This window comes from Oryctolagus cuniculus, chromosome 1, assembly GCF_051225735.1.
Source record: "Oryctolagus cuniculus isolate XC-2025 breed Fujian yellow rabbit chromosome 1, ASM5122573v1, whole genome shotgun sequence".
NCBI lineage: Eukaryota > Metazoa > Chordata > Mammalia > Lagomorpha > Leporidae > Oryctolagus > Oryctolagus cuniculus.
This window is the reverse complement of record NC_142867.1, coordinates 114,726,906-114,748,095: the sequence shown is the minus strand read 5'-3', so window position 1 is coordinate 114,748,095 and position 21,190 is coordinate 114,726,906. Positions and strand designations below refer to the sequence as shown.

The following is a 21,190-nucleotide window of genomic DNA, read 5'->3' as shown; positions in this document are numbered from 1 at the left end:
TCATTCTCCCGACAGTAGTGAGGCAGACAGAAAGTAGAAAAATGACTGTCTCCTTTGAGGGGCATTTGAGGGCACGGAGATTTTCCAGAACCAGCCCCACAGAGAGGAAATCTGCTTTCTGTTTATTCGGGCCCCTTTCTTTGCTATCCTGATTACCCTTGGCTCTGCTAGGTGCTGCTGTTTATGTACCAGCGACAGGTGATTCTTATGTAAGAGTGAAATCTTGGGTGTGATTAATTTGGTCTTGAGAAATCTCAGCTCAGTGGCTGCAGATGGCGATGTCATGATGACAGAGTTAGAGAGCGGCGACCCGCCGGGCAGTGGGCTGTCTGTGAAACGGCTACTCAGTTTGGAACTGTCTGAGCAAATTCCTTGAACCTCAAGGTCATGACCAAAGGGCACATTCTTTCCTACTTCCTTACATGTTGCTGCTGCTTCGCTTGAGGGTCCTACCAGAATCAGGTTGTAACTTGTGTTCTTTGTAATCTGGGGTCTCTATGATGACGAGTCCTGTTATGGCATCAATTCTGTGTTTGTAAAGAATTGCTTAACTAGAGAGTTTGCACCGACCAGGTTGATTTGGACAAGGAGAAATTTCTAGACATGCCACCTTATGCAGGGCCCATCTGTGGTCTAGAGCACTTCGATAAGTGCAAGTTGCAATCCATTGTTTGTTTGCCTTGGTTTTGAGGAGTTTATAAATCCCCCAATCGTGCTCACACATGCAAAATTGTAAACATATTATGCTTCTCTAGGGAGAGGATCTACATCTTTCATAAAATCCTCATGGAAGTCTGAGATCCATGAGAGATTTCATTGTATATCCAATAGTTGAAATCTGCATCTCAATTGTATCAATAAATAAGGGTGAACGTTTGGTCAACCAGTTAAGATGAGGCTTGGGACACTCACATTCCATATTGGGTTGCCTGAGTTCATGTCCTGGCTCTGCACTCAGATCCAGCTTCCTACTAACACACTCCAGCAAGCAGCAGGTCATGGCTCAAGTATTGGGTGTCTGATACTCTCATAGGAGGCCTGGGTTGGGTTCCTAGCTCCTGGCTTTGACCTGGTCCAGGCTCAGTCATTATAGGTTTTTGGGCAGGGAACCAGGAGATATGAGCCAGCTCACTCGCTCGCTCTCTCTTTCTCTCTCCCTTTCTCTGTGTCTCTCTCCTTCTGTTACTATCTTTATCTTTCTGTCTGCCTCTCTAATTAATATAAATAATTTTTAAATAAAAATAAATACTATTCAAGGGAACATAAAAATCCATTCTATGTTTGAATTTGGATTGGTTTATATCATTACCTAATCCACAGAAAATAGCAAATAGATTTTTTAAAAGATTTATTGTACTTATTTTAAGGATAGAGTCACAAGAAGAGAGAGACAGAGAAATCTTCTATCCACTGATTCACTCCTCGAATGGTCACAACAGCCGGGGCTGCGCCAGGCTGAAACCAAGAGCCAGGAGCTTCTTTCAGGTCTCCCATGTGGATGTAGGGGCCCAAGCACTTTGGCCATCCTCTGCTGCTTTCCCAAGCTCATTAACAGGGAGCTGGATGGGAAGTGGAGCAGCCGGAACTTGAACGGGCACCCACATGGGATGTGGGCAGTGCAGGTGCCAGCTTTACCCACTTTGCCACAACATTGGTGAATAAATAGATATTTGTTGGATGGATGGATTTATGCTATGTTTATATTATAAGTAACAAAATATTCATATTTCATTTGTATTAGGCTGATAAGGAAAACGCAGGCATCCACAATTTCATGTGTTTATGAACATAATCTTCCTGAAGCTCAGTTGGCTGATAAACCCCTGACAGAAAGTGCTTCCTACATCTGTATTTTATGACAAATAGATATTTTAGAGATACGAGGGTTTTGAGTGAGCCTTTGTGAGTGTGTGTGCATTGCCATTTAGTTTGTTAACAGTCAAGCTTTGCAATTATATCCATTCTGATAGAATGATTCTCTAGGAGTCCTTAAGAGTCCTATGGAATTGCATCCCTCCCTCCTTCTCTCAGTCTTGCCTTTCATAAAAGGAGTAGCGAGCTAACTCAGAATGACATTGGCCTGCCTGAGCCAGGGCTGTGGGATCAAGTCAAGGCTATAGCTTATGGTGTAAGAAATCTCAAGAGCCTCTTGCCTCTGGGAGACGTTGGAGGGAGAGGATGCCGTGTGGCCCCAAGAGCGCATCACAGCAGCCAGCTTCTCCACGAGGTATCGCCAACAAGGGCTTCAGCACCCGGGAGCGAGGAATCACACAGCAGAAGCAGAGAAACAGGAAGCTGTTGAAGCAGAAGAAACTAAACAAAGAGATGAGCCCCTAAGGGAAGCGTACCATTCTTCTCTCCTTTATTGCTGTTCAGGCCCAGTACCAGGGATCATCAGAAAGTTCACAGAAGGAATAGGCATTTGGCCTAGCAGTTAGTACACCTGTCTTCATTATTGGAGTGCCTGGATCTGATTCACAGCCCCAGCTCTTAGCTCCAACTTCCTGCTAATGAAGACCTTGGGAGGCAGCAGTGATGGCTTAAGTAATTGGGTTCCCATCACCACGTGTGAGACCTTGACTGAGTTCCTGGCTCCTGGCTTTACCACCACCTACACCCACCCACCCCCACCCCTGCCCCTGCCAACTTCCCCAGTCTGCAGCCATTGTGGGCATTTGGGGTATGAACTCTCTCTCTGTATTTCTCTGCTTCTCAAATAAATAATTTTTTGTTTGTGGAAAGCTTGTATTATGAAAAATCTATGCATGAATTTCAAATTGTTTTCAACCAAAACAAATTTACTTTTAAGATTTATTTATTTATTTGAAAGAGTCACACAGAGAGAAGGAGAGGAAGAGAGAGAGAATGTCTTCCATAGCTGGATCGGAAGTGGAGCAGCCGGGACACGAACTGGTGCCCATATGGGATGCTGGAACTGCAGGCAGTGGCTTTTACCTGCTATGCCACAGCACCAGCCCCAAAGTTACTTTTGATTCCATTTTCCATGCACTGTTTGAAGTATCCTCACACGACTCTCCTTCGGTTACTCAGCACTGTATGTCAGGTGTGTTTATGCTGCCCTCTAATTCACCTTGTTTTTTCTTTTAAGATTTATTTATTTATTTATTTATTTGGAAGTCAGAGTTACACAGAGAAGGAGAGGCAGAGAGAGAGAGAGAGGTCTTCCATCTGCTGGCTCACTCCCTAAGTGGCCACAACAGTTGGAGCTGCGCCGATCTGAAACCAGGAGCCAGGAGCTTCTTCTGGGTCTCCCATGCAGGTGCAGGGGTCCAAGAACTTGGGCCATCTTCTACTGCTTTCCCAGGCCATAGCAGAGAGCTGGATCAGAAGTGGAGCAGCCAGGACTCAAACTGGCACCCATATGGGATGCTGGCTCTAGGCGGCAGCTTTACCCACTACACCACAGCACCAGCCCCTACATCTTGTTTTATAAACTCTTATGAACAAACAAACATGACATTGGTCCTTATCTTATCTTAAGGAGAAGACGTGATTAGCATTTTTTTTTTATTTTTTTTATTTATTTATTTTTTTTTTTGACAGGCAGAGTGGACAGTGAGAGAGAGAGACAGAGAGAAAGGTCTTCCTTTTGCCGTTGGTTCACCCTCCAATGGCCGCCGCGGCCGGCGCGCTGCGGCCGGCGCACCGCGCTGATCCGATGGCAGGAGCCAGGAGTCAGGTGCTTTTCCTGGTCTCCCATGGGGTGCAGGGCCCAAGCACCTGGGCCATCCTCCACTGCACTCCCTGGCCACAGCAGAGGGCTGGCCTGGAAGAGGGGCAACCGGGACAGAATCTGGCGCCCCGACCGGGACTAGAACCCGGTGTGCCGGCGCCGCTAGGCGGAGGATTAGCCTAGTGAGCCGCGGCGCCGGCCGTGATTAGCATTTATTAGACATCTGTAGATGCCAGATCATTGTACTTACTCTCTGACTCAGCACATTTTAGGTGAGAAACACTGAGTCTGAGCAAGTTAAGTAACTTTTCCAGAATTACCACCCACGTGGAAGGACTGGGTGTGAAGCCCTTGGCTGTCTGCCTATGCATGGTCTCCATGGTTACTCCTCAGGACAGGCAGACAATCCTGAGAAAGTGAGTAAAAGGAGATAGTTGGTGATAAGGACTCTTCTGGGTAAAGACTGGTTTTCTTGCTTTTTGTCTCAGGCAACACGGAGAGGCACTTCTGTGTATCTCCATGTCTGTGAGCTAAAGACCTCACCCATCTGTCTTATTAGCACAACCACAAAGACTCCATTTCACTGATGTGGAGGTCAGGGTCTCTGACCACACTTCTGGTATTGTGAAAGCTGGAGTGGTCACGTAGGTGAGAAAGTAACACAGGGATGGATGCTTCAATGGCAGATCCAAGGACTGCGTGTGGCCGAATACTGGAGCACCTTGGTTTTCCTCTTTACTGTCTTGATGTTCAAAGTAATTGTACTTGAGCTTGTATTCATTGTAAGTCAATACAGTAATGCATTTCTGTTTCCAATTTTTTTTTCAAGTAGCTTATTAAGTCTCTACATTCCTGTGCTTCTATCTTGATAATTTCTCAAGTGCCTTTCCTCTTCATCCTCTATCCCTGCCACTCTTCCCTATTGAGCCTGAACTCCTAGTGCAAAATAGTACATTGGCTGCCAGGTGCAAGGCAACAGATAGCCCTGTCAGAACTAAGGCAAACAAAGGCTTAGTGCTTCCTGATACCCATGTGTTATGCCAAGGTCAGGGAGCCCAGCCTGCACTTGAGTGAGTGTGTCAAATGAATCAATGAGTTGGCAATGTTGGGGTTTAGGAATGATGCTTGTCAATATTGCTGTGCATGAAAGATACAAAAATTTGCCATCACACTAAACCATCAGAGGGTTTCAAGAGTGACTGATGTCTTGAGTACATCTGTCTTTATAAGAAGTTCCTTGCCACAAGGGCAGATGAATTTTGTTGGAGATTGTTCAGCCTCCTCTTTGCTTTCCTCGTGTGTCCCTATTATCTACCATCTCCTTCACGCTTCCTCAGCGCCTTCGCAAGGGGTGGCCCTGTGCTCTGCCAGATGCCAGTGCCAGCACACAGCACACATGTGATCACCTGTATGCCATCCACCTTCCCCCCTAGAGTGAAATCCCATGCACACCTGTTCTCTCATTCATAGACACTTCATAACACAAGTCACAATGGCTGAACTAGGCATTCAATAAATATTTGTGAATGAACACAGGGAAGAATGAATAGAAAGGCACATTAGTATACTTTGCTGCATGTTTGGCTTTATGGAAAGTTTTGGATTTTTTATTTCTGAGGGCCTCCCTTCCTCCCTTCCCCCCTTCCTCCCTTCCCCCCTTCCTCCCTCCCTTCCTTCCTTCCTTCCTTCCTTCCTTCCTTCCTTCCTTCCTTCCTTCCTTCCTTCCTTCCTTCCTTCCTCAGTCAATGTTTGTTGAACACCTTGTCTTGTATGACACTGCACTGGATGCCAGGATGTGTGAGACAGGGTCCCCTTTCCCCCAGGAATTTCAGGGTGTGTTGCCCAGATCCTGTTGGTGCTGAGTCAGTCCGCCATGCTTGGTGAGTCATCAGACACTGTGATGGAGCGTGGAAGTGACTCTTTGTGGGAGGATACAGAGAAAGAACACATTGCCCCCACTTTTCAGACTCACAGTTCACCAGGCAGAGAACAGCTAAATACACACACGCAGTGCCTGGTAACATAATGTAGGCTAGGAAAAGGAATTAATGCGGTGCATAGAAATAGCAGGCGATTCTTGTACATGGAAAAAGTGAATTTTTCTCCCTGATAGGAATTTTCCCTGAGTCTCTTTTCAACTCTGTGATGAAATACACGAGGTAAGCTGACTTTAAAAAGAAAAGAGGTTTATTTAGCTCACTGTTCTGGAGACGCAAGGGCATAATGCCAGCATCGTCTCAGCCATGGTGAGGACCTCAGCGTGGTTGATGACATACATGCAAGAGGGATAGATCACATTGCTAGACAGGAAGCCAGGGCTTGATTCAGGCTGGCCCTTACAGCTTGCTCTGAAGAGACTTGAGGGATCCCAGAAGAATCACCTTAATCCCTTTTGAGGGCAGCTCCCTCAGTGACCTAAGAACCTCTCATTAGACCCCACCACCTCCCAACCCTACCACTGAGGACCAAGCTTCCAATACATGAACCCTGGGGGACCAACCACACCCAAACCACAGCAGGGCCTTAATCCCATTCACAAAGGAGAAGTCCTCATGGCCTAAATGCCTCTTAAATGCCTCACCTCTCAGCAACTGCCACATTGGAAATGTCTGAATAAAAACCATGGCACCAATTTTAGTAAAATTATGACAACATTCCAAGCCCTGGAGTCTAGGTTATTGGGGGATGGAGGGACTGGCTTATTTGCAAGTAACTTGTTTAATTCTGAAATAAAATATCCAGAGAAATTTTGGGCTTAGCCCTTCCATCTCTCCCATCTATTCTCTGTCAACTCTCTGTTTTAAAACAACATGTCTGTTCCCACTTTTACATAGTGAAAAGCATCAGATCTTGTGCTCAGTGAGCGTGTAGTTATTTGTTACTTACTACGAGCCAGGGAGTGCCCTAGGCCCAAGGAATTCATCAGCCCCAAATCACCAATCCTGTATTAGCATCCATAATCTTAGTCTTCCTTTATAAAATATACATCAAGGTGTCTCTGAGTCCTTAGGCTCCAATTTTTGAGAAAAAGACTCCTAATGCATGTTTGTGACTTGTTTTTAATTACTAACTAGAATTTAGGGCACAACTGAATAACATAGAAGCTCCAGAGTTCAACTTTGAAATTTCTAATAGTGTAATCCTCTTGAGTGGTCCAAGTCTTAGCTCTACTTTATCAAGCTCACACAGGAAGACAAGACAGGGCTCAAAGGACAATTACCTGCCAACATTGCAAAAAAAAAAGTGTTTTCTTAGAAATATTGACTAAATTCTTAATTTGCCTTAGACACTGTGCAAGACACTTTCACACATCTTATTTCATTCAATTGTCCCAATAGCTTTGTAACATAGGTCTCATTATTCTATTTTTTGATAAGGAATTTGGGGATCTGAGGGACTAAAGAAGTCATCCAAGATCATAGCTTAATGAACAGGGTGAACAGGAAGAAAATCCAGCTTCATTGACTCCAAAGCCCTGTCCTTAGGTAGAACTCTCTTTCAGAACATTCTTATTAAGACTTAGAGCTGGGGCTGGCGCTATGGTCTATGGTGCCGGCAATCCCATATGGGCGCCGATTCAGTCCCAACTGCTCCTCTTTCGATCCAGCTCCCTGCTATGACCTGGGAAAGTAGTAGAAGATGGCCCAAGTTCTTGGGCCTCTGCACTCACCTAGGAGAGCTAGAAGAAGCTCCTTGCTCCCGGCTTAAGTCTGGCGCAGCTCCAGCCATTGCAAACATTTTAGGAGTGAACCAGCAGGTGGAAGATTCTCTGTCTCTGTCTCTTTGTAACTCTTTCAAATAAATAAATACATCTTTTTTTTTTTTTAAGAAACTTTTTTGTGACTCTAGGGAACTGTTCTCTATCTGAAGACGAAAGGAGAAGTAAATTTGGTTCTGAATTTTGCCTCCTAAAAGCCTTTGGGATTTATTGGAGAATGCTAGGACTTGTCACTTTTCTTTGCTACCTTTAAAATGTGATAGAGGGCTGTGCTTCACTTCATCCATCTGTGCTCATGGCTTTTAATTTCCATGAAGATGACTGGACACATTCTTCTTCGTCCATCCATACTTGAGGCCAGAGAGGGCCATTTCATTGACATTCTTCAGTAGTCTTTCCTAACATGGTTTTCAGTGTCTGTTCCAAAGTCTGCACATAATCTTCATTTTTGTGTGTGTATACACATCTGTGTGAGTGTGTGTGTGTGTGTGTGTGTGTGTAGGAGAGGAAGAATGTATGTATTATAGAAGTTTTATTTTAATTATGTTAATGTTTACTAGAATTACAGCACAGATGTATACAGATGACAAAATTGTATGTTTTGATCATTTAAAACTAATGCTCAGGGAGTCCCCTGATTAATTAGTTTTAGTAGTTAATGAATGTAAGGAGCATGGGCAGATAACAGCAGCCTCCAAGTCTGAGAGGTGTGCAGACGATAGCCCAGGAACTCAGAGACAGCTCCAGCCGGGTTGGAATAGTCCCTTTGCACAGCTTATGCACAGGCCTACCGAAAGTCAGGTATTGGGTTAGTCATAGGGTAGAGTTCTGTAACTTAAAGGAACATTTAAGATCCCACCCTTTCTTTGTAGAGAAGAAAGTAAATTCTGGAAAAGTTAATGGTTTTCCCAAAGTCAAATAAGAGGGAGGTTGGGATGGAAAAAATCATTATGTTCTAAAACTGTATATATGAAATGCATGAAATGTGTTCCCTTTATATAAACAAAACAATTTAAAAATTGTTCTCAACCAGTGATTCTTGAACTTTTGTGTGCAGATAAAAATGAGTTTAACCCCTAATGGGATGCATGATGTGCAAATATATTTTCCTACTATGTATGTTAGTTTTTTTCACCATTGAATCAGTTTTCTTTGTTGTGCAGAAACTTTTCAGTTTGATGCAACCCTATTTGTCCATCTTTTTTTGCTTTTATCGCTTGTTGTTTTGGTGTAATATTTAAAATAGTTATTACTGCAACCAGTGTCAAGGAGCTTTGTTCCTATGTGATCTCCTAGAAGTTTTACAGTTTCAGGTCTTAATGTTCAGTCTTTAATTTTTTTTAACTTTTATTTAATGAATATAAATTTCCAAAGTACAGCTTATGGATTACAATGGCTTCCCCCCCAACATAACTTCCCTCCCACCCGCAACCCTTCCCTTTCCCTCTCCCTCCCCCCTTCCATTCACATCAAGATTCATTTTCGATTCTCTTTATATACACAAGATCAGTTTAGCATACATTAAGTAAAGATTTCAACAGTTTGCACCCACATAGAAACACAAAGTGAAAAATACTGTTTGAGTACTAGTTATAGCATTAAATCTCAATGTACAGCACATTAAGGACAGATCCTACATGAGGAGTAAGTGCACAGTGACTCCTGTTGTTGACTTAACAAATTGACACTCTTGTTTATGGCATCAGTAATCACCCTAGGCTCTTGTCATGAGCTGCCAAGGCTATGGAAGCCCCCTGAGTTCACTGACTCTGATCATATTTAGACAAGATCATAGTCAAAGTAGAAGTTCTCTCCTTCCTTCAGAGAAAGGTACCTCCTTCTTTGATGACCTGTTCTTTCCACTGGGATCTCACCCGCGGAGATCTTTCATTTAGGTGTGTTTTTTTTTTTTTTATTTTTTATTTTTGCCAGAGTGTCTTGGCTTTCCATGCCTGAAATACTCTCATGGGGTTTTCAGCCAGATCCACGTGCCTTAAGGGCTGATTCTGAGGCCAGAGTGCTGTTTAGGACATCTGCCATTCTATGGGTCTGCTGTGTATCTCACTTCCCATGTTGGATCATTCTCTCCCTTTTTTATTCTATCAGCTAGTATTTGCAGACACTATTCTTGTTTGTGTGCTCCCTTTGGCTCTTAGTCCTAACATTATGATCAATTGTGAACAGAAATTGATCACTGGGACTAGTGAGATGGCATTGGTACATGCCACCTTGATGGGATTGAATTGGAATCCCCTGGTATGTTTCTAACTCTACCGTTTGAGGTAAGTTAGCTTGAGCATGTCCCGAATTGCACATCTCTTCCCTCTCTTATTCCCACTCTTATATTTAACAGCGATCACTTTTCAGTTAAGTTTCAACACTTGAGAATAACTGTGTATTGATTACAGTATTCAACCAAAAGTATTAAGTAGAACAAACAAAAAAAATACTAAGAGGGATAACATATTAAGTTGCTCATCAACAGTCACGGCAAGGGCTGATCAAGTCACCATTTCTCATAGTGTTCATTTCACTTTAACAGGTTTCCTTTTTGGTGCTCAGTTAGTTGTCACCGATCAGGGAGAACATATGGTATTTGTCCCTTTGGGACTGGCTTATTTCACTCAGCATAATGCTTTCCAAATTCCTAACAGGGATCACTTTTCAGTTAAAATTTAAACACCTAAGAATAATTGTGTGTTAATTACAGAGTTAAACCAATAGTACTAGAACAAAAAAAATACTAAGAGGGATAACGTATTAAGTTGTTCATCAACAGTCAGGACAAGAGCTGATCAAGTCACTGTTTCTCATAGTGTCCATTTCACTTCAACAAGTTTCCCCTTTGATGCTCAGTTAGTTGTCGCCGATCAGGGAGAACATATGATATTTGTCCCTTTGGGACTGGCTTAATTCACTCAGCATGATGTTTTCCAAATTCCTCCATCTTGTTGCAAATGACCGGGTTTCATTGTTTTTGACTGCTATATAGTATTCTATAGAGTACATGTCCCATAATTTCTTTATCCAGTCTACTGTTGATGGGCATTTGGGTTGGTTCCAGGTCTTATCTATTGTGAATTGAGCTGCAATAAACATTAAGGTGCAGACCGCTTTTTTGTTTGCCAATTTAATTTCCTTTGGGTAAATTCCAAGGAATGGGATGGCTGGGTTGAATGGTAGGGTTATATTCAGCTTTCTGAGGAATCTCCAGACTGACTTCCATAGTGGCTTAACCAGTTTGCATTCCCACCAACAGTGGGTTAGTGTCCCCTTTTCCCCACATCCTTTCCAGCATCTATTGTTCGTAGATTTCTGAATGTGAGCCATTCTAACCGGGGTGAGGTGAAACCTCATTGTGGTTTTGATTTGCATTTCCCTGATTGCTAGTGATCTTGAACATTTTTTCATGTGTCTGTTGGCCATTTGGATTTCCTCTAGACAGTGAGAGAGAGAGACAGAGAGATGGCAGGGAACCAGTGGATGGTTCCTTCTGTTGGTTCACCCCCAACCCCGAATGGCCGCTACCGCCTGCACGCTGGGCCGTTCTGAAGCCAGGAGCCAGGTGCTTCCTCCTGGTGTCCCATGCGAGTGCAGGGCCCAAGCACCTGGGCCATCCTCCTCTGCCCTACCGGGCCACAGCAGAGAACTGGACTGGAAGAGGAGCAACCAGGACAGAACCCGGCACCCCAAATGGGATGAGAACCTGGGGTGCTGGCGCCACAGGTGGAGGATTAGCCTAGTGAGCTGCCACACTGGCCCAGTCTTTAATTTATTTTGAGCTGATTTTGCATAGGGTTTGAGATATGTGTCCAGTTTCTTTCTTCTAACATGGATATGCAGCTTTCCTAGTACCATTTACTGAAGAAACTGTGAGTCCTTGTCCCTCCTCATGTGTTCTTGGTACTCTTCTCGATCATCATTTAACTATAATACATAGATTTATTTCTGGGCTGTCAATACTGTTCCATTGGCCTATATGTCTATATGTTTTTATGACAGTGACCATACTGTTTTGATTACTATAGCTTTGTAATAATTTTGGAAATAAGAAACTGTGACATAAAGATATTTGTTCTTCTTGCTCAAGATTGCTTTGGCTTTATGGAGCCTTTTTTGGTTCATTATGAATTTTAGCATTTTTTCCTATTTCCATGTAGAATGCCTTTGGGGCTTTGATAGGTATTATGTTGAATCTGCTGCTTACTTTGAGTAGTATGGACATTTTAGCAATGTTAGTTCTTCCAATCAATGAATATGGTATGCATTTCCATTTATCTGTCTTTTTCATTTGCTAAGAGTAGATCTAAAGCATTATTCTCTCAACAAAGAAAGAGATAAAGATAGAGATATAAAATAAAAAATTAAGAAAGGAAAGAAGAAAAGAAAGATAGAAAGAAAAGAGAGAGGGAGAATGAGAGAAAAGAAGGGAAGGAAGGAAGACAAAAAGTTGGGGCTGATGTTGCACAGTGGGTTAAGCCACCACTTGCAATGTGGGCATCCCATATTGGATTGCGGTTTGAGTCCTGGAAGTTCTGCTTCATTCCAGCTTCCTGCTAGTGTACCTGGGAGGGCATCAGATGATGGCCCAAATACTTGGGTCCCTGCCATCCATGTGGGAGACCAGGATGGAGTTTCGGGCTTTAACCTGGTCCAGCCCAAGTTGTTGCAGCCATTTAGGGAGAGAGCCAGCAGATAGAGGAAATTCTCTCTCTCTCTCTCTCTCTCTCTCTCTGTAACTATGCCCCTCAAATAAATAAATCTTAAAGAGAAAGCACTCATGTGATTAAATAGATATGTTAATTAGCTTATTTGTGGATCATCTCACAATGTGCCTATATATGAAAATATAAAATTGTACAGCTTAAATATGTGTAATTCCCATTTGTCAATTTAACCTCAGTAAAGCTGAAAATAAAAAAGAAAAATTGGAGGCAGGTGTTTGGCTTAATAGTTCAGATTCCTACTGGGACACATGCATCCCACCCAAGAGTGCCTGGTTGGGGTCCCAACTCCACTTCTGATTCCAGTTTTCTGCTAATGTAAAGGAAGGCAGTAGGCAGTGGCTCAAGTAGTTGGGTCCCTGCTGCTCCCCTGGGAGACCTGAATAGAGTTCTTGGCTCCTGGCTTCCATCTGCCTAGGCCCAGCTGTTGCATTTGAGGAGTGAACCAGTGGATGGAAGCACGCACTGTCTGTCTCTCTCTCTGCCTCTTGTATGTTTTTTTAAGGGAAGAGAAATTGTGTACAACACAGATTCCTAGAACCCAATCCAAAGATTCTAATCCCTGTTGGGGTGCGTCCTTGGAATCTTTGTGATTAATAAGCCCTCTGGGCACTCTCGCTGCTGGTGGTCCTGAGATCACGCTTTAGGAAATACTTTTCTGGCATCTAGGCCTCTGGCTCCCTAGTCCTGTTTCTTCCCAAAGGACCCTGCTGCTTCCCTACATGCCTAGCTTTCCAAACAATACGTAAGAGGCTGTGTGACTCATTGTAGTGCTCTTGTTGCTGGACTCAACAACTGATTCTTGATTGGGTCATTCATTGAGTAATTTTATTTCTCTCAATTAATCAGCCACTATGGTGTGCAAGGAGCTGGAGTTAAAACTTAAAGCATAGTCCTGGCCCCTAGGAACCTTATGATACCAACAAAGGTAGCTGCCATTTCTTGAGCCCTTTATTTGTACCTACTTTGTATTGTTTATCTCATTCCCTGCCTTGTAGTATGCATCTGATAACAACACAGTCTGTGTTTCATAAATATAGAGCCATACATTTCCCCTGCACCTTGTTCTTCACAACTAATGTCTTGGAACTGTTTCTCTGTCAGCTCTCTATGTTTCTAGTCTTTCTTTCTAACGGCTACAGAGTATCCCCTAATCCCGATGGATCACTCTGTATTTGACCATTTCTATATTGATACATAATCACTTGCTTACATTTTTGCCTCTCACCAATAGTGCCCTGATGAACTCCAAAGTGGATAGTATTATACCCATTGTACAGATGAAGAGCTGGAGAAAAGCAGATTGCCTTCCACAATCTTACCAGTGCTAGAATTCCCGTCTTGGAGACTATCTGGATTCTCTCTCTCTCTCTCTCTCTCTCTCTCTCTCTCTCTCTAATTTTTTTATGTAATGCCTTTAAGTAATTGCAGTGGGGGTAAATGCTGGGTGAGTGGGTGCTACAGTGTCACTGAAAACCTGGTTCCTGATAGAACCTCACGGTCAAATTTAAGAGTCTTTCAGGAAGAAAGAGAGCAAACAGCTCCAAGAGAGGTACGGGCTTCCTACAAACCTATCAGTGACACACTGGCCATCTACTAGAGTAGACCCACGGTGCATACTTGTGCAGAGATTCAGGAAAAGAAGGTGTATTTGCACATCAGAGCGTGATGGCTGTGTGTGTGTGTGTGTGCGCGCGCGTGTGCGCCTGTGTATCTGAGAAATATGAGAGCAATACATTAACAAGTATTGGCTAAACAAATACCCACCTTGCTTGGCAGCTTAAGCAGAGCTTTGGAAGCAAGTGGGTGCCAGCGTCCTCTTTGGGTGGCACAGCCAAGAGATGAGCCCTCCTCCCAGCTCACGTCTCCCTCTGAGATGAAGAGGGTACCATCTAGTCCCTGCCCACTTGACAGGATGTTGCGAGGCTTGGTTCATTTCTGTAAATGTTTTGAGCTCCTCTGAGGTGTGTGTTCTGTAAATAGGAGGTATTAATAGCAGCTGTCAGATGGAAACAAAAATGAATGGAGCTGCAGTCATTTTCCGGGAAAGGAACACAAACACCCATAAAGCATGAAGCCCATGCCGGAGCCACTGGCCCTTTTTTCAAAGGCAGCCTGGTTATCATAGGGACATGGTGACAGCTCAGGTCCTAATCTCAAGTGGGGAAATTCAAGAGACAAGCTGGATTTTTCTAACATTGAATGTCCCGCCTCATTGCTATGCCGGAGAGCCCATCTGCTGCAGCCTGCGCGTGAGGTGTGTGCGGGGAGGCGGGAGGCTAGTGAAGGCAAGATCCAGTGGGGGAAAAACGGGAACCTCACGATGGAGAGACGGGGCCATTTTGCAGCCCTCTGCGGCAATGTTTAAGTGGGAGTGCAGCCGTGTTAGCATTAGTGAGGCCAGCCGGCCGTAGGCTGCAAGGAAGGCAGTTAGTGAGAGATTCTCTTTCCCCAGCCTTTTATGTGAGCTTAGTGAGGATTTGGTGATGCCTTTGTCTGCCATAGATCTAGAGGCGCCGTGCATGGCTGAGAAGAAAACCCAGCTCTGGTTTTCAACAGCGGGCAGCTCCCTCTACCTGCTCTGGCAAGACGTCCCAGACACGAGTGGCGGTGATAATTTAGGATAGGGGTATGCTGGAGCTCGCCATCCACTTGCTCTCCCTGCCCCCCTCGGAAGGGAGCTCTGAGCAGGAGCTGGAGGCAGCCATATGTCGGCTCTCCTATCTTCACGGCCCCTTCTGTGTTACGGTGGTTGCCAAATCCAGCTAGCAGCAAGTCGCGCTCGTGAGCACTAATAGGACCGGCAGAGGTACGGAAACCAAGGCTATGATGCTCAGCCGGACACATGCATGGAATATCTCAGAATGCTCTGTTACCCAGGGGATCCTATGTAAACCCACAGCGAACAGAGTTTTTATTGTATTTAACTCTAGTCTCCAACCAGGCTTCCCTTTGGAGGTGAAGCCTCTTCGTCTCCTTGAAAACCCCTTCCTCGGAGGTAGCGGCTCCTGTGTGCTGTGGTCTCCTCGTCTGCCGGATGCTCCAGGTGCACGAGGAAAACTCATCAGCAACTTGATCTTAATCCCTGGCTGCCTGCACACAGGTCACTGAAAAGCGGCCCTGGCTCTACGAGTCTGTTTACCAAACATCTTGAAAGAGCAGAGGAGCTGGTGAGGAGCTTCCTGGAGAAGAGAGATGAGCCAGGTGACCATCTCACTCCAGCAGGCCCTGTGCATTTTGCTTGCTCAGGGCGGGACTGGTGGCTTCCGCTCCATGTCTGGAAGGCCTCCACGTTCACAAGCCATTTTGCTCGATCCCTAGAGTTGAGGCCAGGGAAGTGTCCTCTACCTCCTGCAACTGTGAAAACCAAGTTGGTTTCCCCACGGGCTGGAAGCAACATGGGAGAAGCTGGATTTTGTAGCCCAACTGTCCAATTGTGAACCCAGGAAGTGTCAGTGAGGGTGTGTTTACAACTGTGGGGGTTTGCAACTGAGCATCCTTTTTTTTTTTTTTTTTTTTTTGATGATGAGTAGAGTTATAGATAGTGAGAGAGAGACAGAGAGAAAGTCTTCCTTCCATTGGTTCACTCCCCAGATGGCCGCCACGGCTGGCGCTGCGCCGATCCGAAGCCAGGAGCCAGGTGCTTCCTCCTGGTCTCCCATGCAGGTGCAGGAGCCCAAGCACCTGGGCCATCCTCCACTGCCTTCCCAGGCCACAGCAGAGAGCTGGACTGGAAGAGGAGCGACCGGGACTAGAACCCGGCACCCATATGGGATGCCAGCACCGCAGGCGGAGGATTAACCAAGTGAGCCACAGCACTGGCCCTGCAACTGAGCACCCTAAATAAAGGGCGAGAGGGCTGTTGTCCGTCTCGTTCAGCCACAGCTGTCCAGGCTGCTCGCAGGAGGGGACATGGTGGCGTCCGTGACGCAGAATTTGAAGCGTGCACCTCTAGTGATGGCCCCCCTCTCCTTACCTCCAGATGCTCCCACCCTTACCAGGAACCTTCTGGCTCCCCAGGAGAAATAGCCATGCCAGGCTGGCCCAGCAGCATTGGCCTGGGAGAGATCTTTGCTGCAAAACGTACAGTCTTATACAGACTCTGAAGAGAACTGATGTTAGGATTAGTGGACTTGGAGGTTGTAACTACGCAGAAATGTCTTTTTCTCTCTTTTTGTGCCTTCGAGAGTAACTTCACTGGTCAGGAGGCACGCGTCTCCCAGCGATGAGGGGTGGGGGATGAGAATTCTTTGGCTGCTGTTCCCACTTTGCTCCGGTCATGTAGGGTGTGCTCTAAAGTTCATGTGAATGAAATTGGGAAGCGCTATTTCACGTGACATAAAAGTCAAACCTGAACTCCTTCTTTATTAGCTAAAATATCCAGAGATGATATCATAACCAAAATAGCTTTCACGAGCCCAGAGATTCATAGCATGGAGGCTGCTAAGTAGCTTCTCCACTACCACGAGAAAGACTAAGATAGGGTGAACCAGCGAGGCCCGGGGCCAGCGGGCAGAGGCAAAGCCTTCTGTCTGTGTCAGCATTGTGAGCTTATACGGTGTCTTCGTGAGCCCTCTTCCGCCATGGCAGAGGTAACTCATTGTCTTGGTCCATTCCCAGGGCTCTCATCAAACACCCGAACCTGGACCACGTGCAAGGAAAAGAGATTTGCTGAGCTCCCAGTTTGGGAGGTTGGAGAGCACGGTGCTGGCTTCTGCTAGGTTTGAGGACCACTTTAGCCACATCACATTGCCACAGCGCCTGGCATGGAGAGAGCCTGTGTGAGGGGGGAGATGACGTGGCTGGACAGGAAGGCACAGAGCAGGGAGGGGCGGGTCTCACTTGCGCTGGAACTCACTGAGGTCCCACGCTAATCCCTTCCAACTGACCTCTCGCTTGGGCTCTGCCTCTTAATGATTCTACCACCTTCCATGTTTGCTACACTGGCGTGCAAGCTTCCAGCACACCTACCCATGAGGGACAGACTCAAAGCATAGCATTTACCAAGTACTTGTAACACTCATTGCCAAGGCCTTGTGTTTGGCCGAGAGGTTAAGACACCCCTTGGGACCTCTGCATTCATATCAGAGTGCGTCGGTTGGAGTCCTGTCTCTCCTCCTGATTCCAGTTTCCTTCTAATGCCTTCCCAGGGAGTAGGCAGTGGCAACTGAACTGCTTGGGTCCTTGTCACCCCTGTGAAAGACCCAGTGAGTTTCTGGTTCTTGGTATTGGCTTGGCCCGGCTGTCACTCCACCTTGGCCATTGCAGACATTTGGGAAGTAAAGAACAGGGCATGGAACATCTCTCCCTCTGTCTCTCTTTCTTTCTCTCTCTCAGTCTCTCTACCTTTCAAATAAACTTAAAAAAAAAAAAAAAAAAAAAGCAGCCTCTTTCCCATCGAGATCAGACCTGATTTCAGAATCCTTCTCTGTTCTCCAGGCAGTCCCTACCAGAAAGTACCTTAATTTTTAAAAATAAAAAGGTGGCATCTGGAGTTCTTCATGGTATAATTAAAATTTTCAAGAAGGAGTTTGGGGCTGTGTCTGTGACTTCTGCCAGCCTTTTCTGTTTACAGTCATCTAAATGGGATTTGCGACTTGACTTTCCACTTACCCCACCCGTTCTTTTCTCCCTCCCTGAAAGCTCCCTACCAGAAGAGCTGTGAAATGTGCTCTTGCCTTCATGAGCCATCCATGAGGTGATGTCTGGTCCATAGGAGACGTCAGAAATAAATGATTAATATGGGATGAAAATACAGATGTGATTATATTAGGGATGAATTCTGTCCAGGAATAGCATCTTAACCACTTGAGTGCTAAGAGACATTGGTTTAAATTATACATTAATAGCTATTTGACTCGTGGACATATAGAAAACATGTAACTGTTTTACATAAGACATTTCCAATTCGATGTCCTTTCTTCAAATCTTGAATGTCCCCTCCCCCGAGTCTTGTGCCATGAGTGAAAGCAAAGATTCGGATAGCTGCTCTTACCTCAGGTAATGGGTGCATGGGCATCTGTCATGGGCAGGCACAGACTAAACCATTTTTTGCAGAATTGTGATCTGGTGTCAGTCATAGAATTATGGGAATGCACAGCTGGATGGACTCGCCTAAATACCCTGCTGGAGATTTGCAACTGTCCTTGATCTCTGATGTCAGTTCCCAATCTAAGCACCATTTGGTTGCCTATGCATTGGGCTTACCCAAGATGGAGCTGCCAGACTGCGTGTGGTTTGTTTCCTGTCTCTTGGGATCACAAGTGATACAAAATGGCTGACTTGCAAGTAAAGCAGAATGAGCGAAGGAGCACCCCCAAATCCTTCAGGCAGACTTAGAACCCGTCATTACCAGGTGGAAAGGAGAAGGGAGTCTAGGTTATGGTGCTGCCATTACCAATAATCTTTGAGCTTTGGGAAGATATGTAGCTGTCTTCAATACCAACTCTCTGTCTCAGGTGGAGTAATAATAGCAATGGACTTAGGAGACAATTACTGTGTAACTGCAATCTGCAGCATCAGCTCAGTAAGGATGGATTGGCAGAACCTCGTGTTCCTCATCCTGCATACAGGGCATACGACTGAATTTCAGGGAGCAGTGGGAGAAGGCCAGTTTACAAAACGTGAAAACAGATGTGGTCTTTGACCTCAAAGCTAGAGATGAGAGATTTGGATGGCTAGTACCTAAGCCTGTTTACAAATCTACACATACATAAAAATACATAGCCATAGCTGTGTTGAAAATAGTGCATGTGCATTTTTTTTTCATTGATATATGTCTCGGCAGCATTTTAGTTTGCAGTCACTGTTAATGTGCCTGATTTTCTCTCTGTGTCTCAAAGAGTGGGCTCCGTTAAGATTTTCCAGTAGGTTGTGAAAAACTCCAGTTTTCATCGGAGCAGTATCTGAATTCACTTTTTATGCACCTGACACAGTCTCACTTCCAGGCTAGCCTAGCCTTGTTTATCGTTTATTATCTTTCCTTTTTCCCCCACAAAAGATTGGCAGGGTTGGAGGGAGGGCAGGCAGTGGTATAATGAAAGGTATCTCATATGTTTTCTGTTCTATAGGGAATTTGAGAAAGCACAAGCCAACTTATAAAGGAACTCACTTTGGGGGCAATCTAGATGTGAAAGAATCCTCCAATTCGGGACCAGTGGTTGTGTTGATCCTGTAAATTAGTTCTTCCTTTCTTTGAGGATATATGATCATGCAGCATCCTTACAAATAAGTCTTCTCATTAGGATGAGACAATCCTCCCAGCCTCGGCAGGCAGGATAAATAGACCAACTGGCAACCAGGCGGGATTTCCTGGGGTTCAGCCTACTGCAGTTTCCTAGACAAATGAAAAAATGCAGGTGTCCCGACCCTACCCCCAGGCCAACCAGACCACATGGTAATTGCCCCATGGCCTGCTAGGGGAGGCCCACCCTGCTCTTCTCCCACTAGGTTCATTTTTCATTTTGATTGAGTTGTGATGGCCTCATGCCATGAACCATCTGAGGACATGCTTTATAGGGAAAAGGTCACCAAGAGCTCCCAATGATTTCCCCTGCCCTAAAAGCAAGGGCTGTGTCTCATGGAGTGCCATGTGAAAGGGGTGGGCAGCAGGGTTAGCTGCAGGACTGTGTCTTTCTCTTCAAATGGCAGGAGCAAACTCTCTGTCTTGCTGAAGAGTTGCCTGGCGGGCTTGTTCAACTGAGGCAGCACAGCTTGCATTAGCCTGGAGGTGTGAAAACCAGTTAAAGGCTGGCAGAGCGAAGAGATGGAGGTTCCATAGCCTTCTCGGAGCACGAAGAGACACAACCAGCCTTGTGCATGGGATGCAACACTTCTCCCATCTCCTTACCAAGGACTTGTCCCATGGCTGCCCCTCCTAGAATTGCAAATCTATCAGCCGGCGTGGTCAGTCCCCCTTCGCTGCAGCTTCTCTCTTGTGGCTGGTGGGCAGGTGTGGTGGGCTTGGCTCTTTGGGAAAGTGACTGAGCAGAAGCGCACCCTCCAACTGTCTGCTCTGTGTCTTGCTGAAATCAGCATCACAGTGAGGCAGGGAAACACCCAGGCATCCACACATACCTAGACATACGTATGCATTCACACACATGCACATTAAAAGCACATATAAACGCACACACAAAATCACCAGCACACATAAACCTACCTGCTGCATACACAAGCACACACAATGCGTATACTCAGGCCAGACTCCGGGGCACGCGTTCTAGGTTATGTGTTGTCTTCCCTCTCAGTGTCCTGGGGAAGGGGGAGGGGGAAGGGGGAAGGGTATGGAAATTCTAAGGGAGCAGGCTGAGAAAGGAAAATATTGGCTTGTACAGTACAAACATCTCTGTCCTGGACGAGAATGTTAATTTTCCCCTAGATCAAATGTTGACAGAGATCAGCTGCTACAGAGGACATGTTACTATGGGACGAATCCTCTGCTCTGGAGACTGGAGATCAGGCTAGAATCTCACTTCCAAAATGCTAGCTGGTTCTGAGGTTTCAGGAATTGTCCCAGTTCGTCAGCAAAAAGCTGATCCCTCTGGGACATCCTCCTGAGCAGGGCTGCAGGGGTAGGGGACCAGAGTTCCCCTTTGTGGAATGCACTGTTTTCTGCAGAGCCGGGGCCCCCACACTGTCCTCTGCCATGAATCAGCCTCTGATCCCATTGAGCAAAAGACACAAGATTTTAATAGGAGATGTGAGGGGGCAAAGTTATAGGCGTGGAGAGAGCATGGAGTCCACAGGCAAAGGGAAATTTCCAGCGCCAGATGCTTTAACTACCCCTTCCCCCACTACTTCCAAAACACACAGTGGAAATATCCTTTGTTCAACACCTATGAAATAGAAATCCCAAATTGAGGTTCGCCTCCCTCTCCCTGCAACTAGTCACACACACACACACACACACACACACAGATACACACATACCCACACACATGCATCATACCCATACACACGTGCATGCACACACACACACACCCTTTTCACTTGTTAAGCTTGAAAGATGATGCTATCTGCAACCAGTGTGCTTTGCCAGTCTGCACGGTTTGG

The 21,190-nt window shown here is 45.5% G+C and overlaps 1 protein-coding gene across 4 annotated transcripts in view; it reads left to right on the top strand.

Moving 5' to 3' along the window:
- Positions 1-21,190, top strand: part of LOC138843476 (uncharacterized) — a 223,981-nt gene that overhangs the window by 194,246 nt on the left and 8,545 nt on the right. The gene's annotated exons all lie outside the window — the stretch shown is intronic.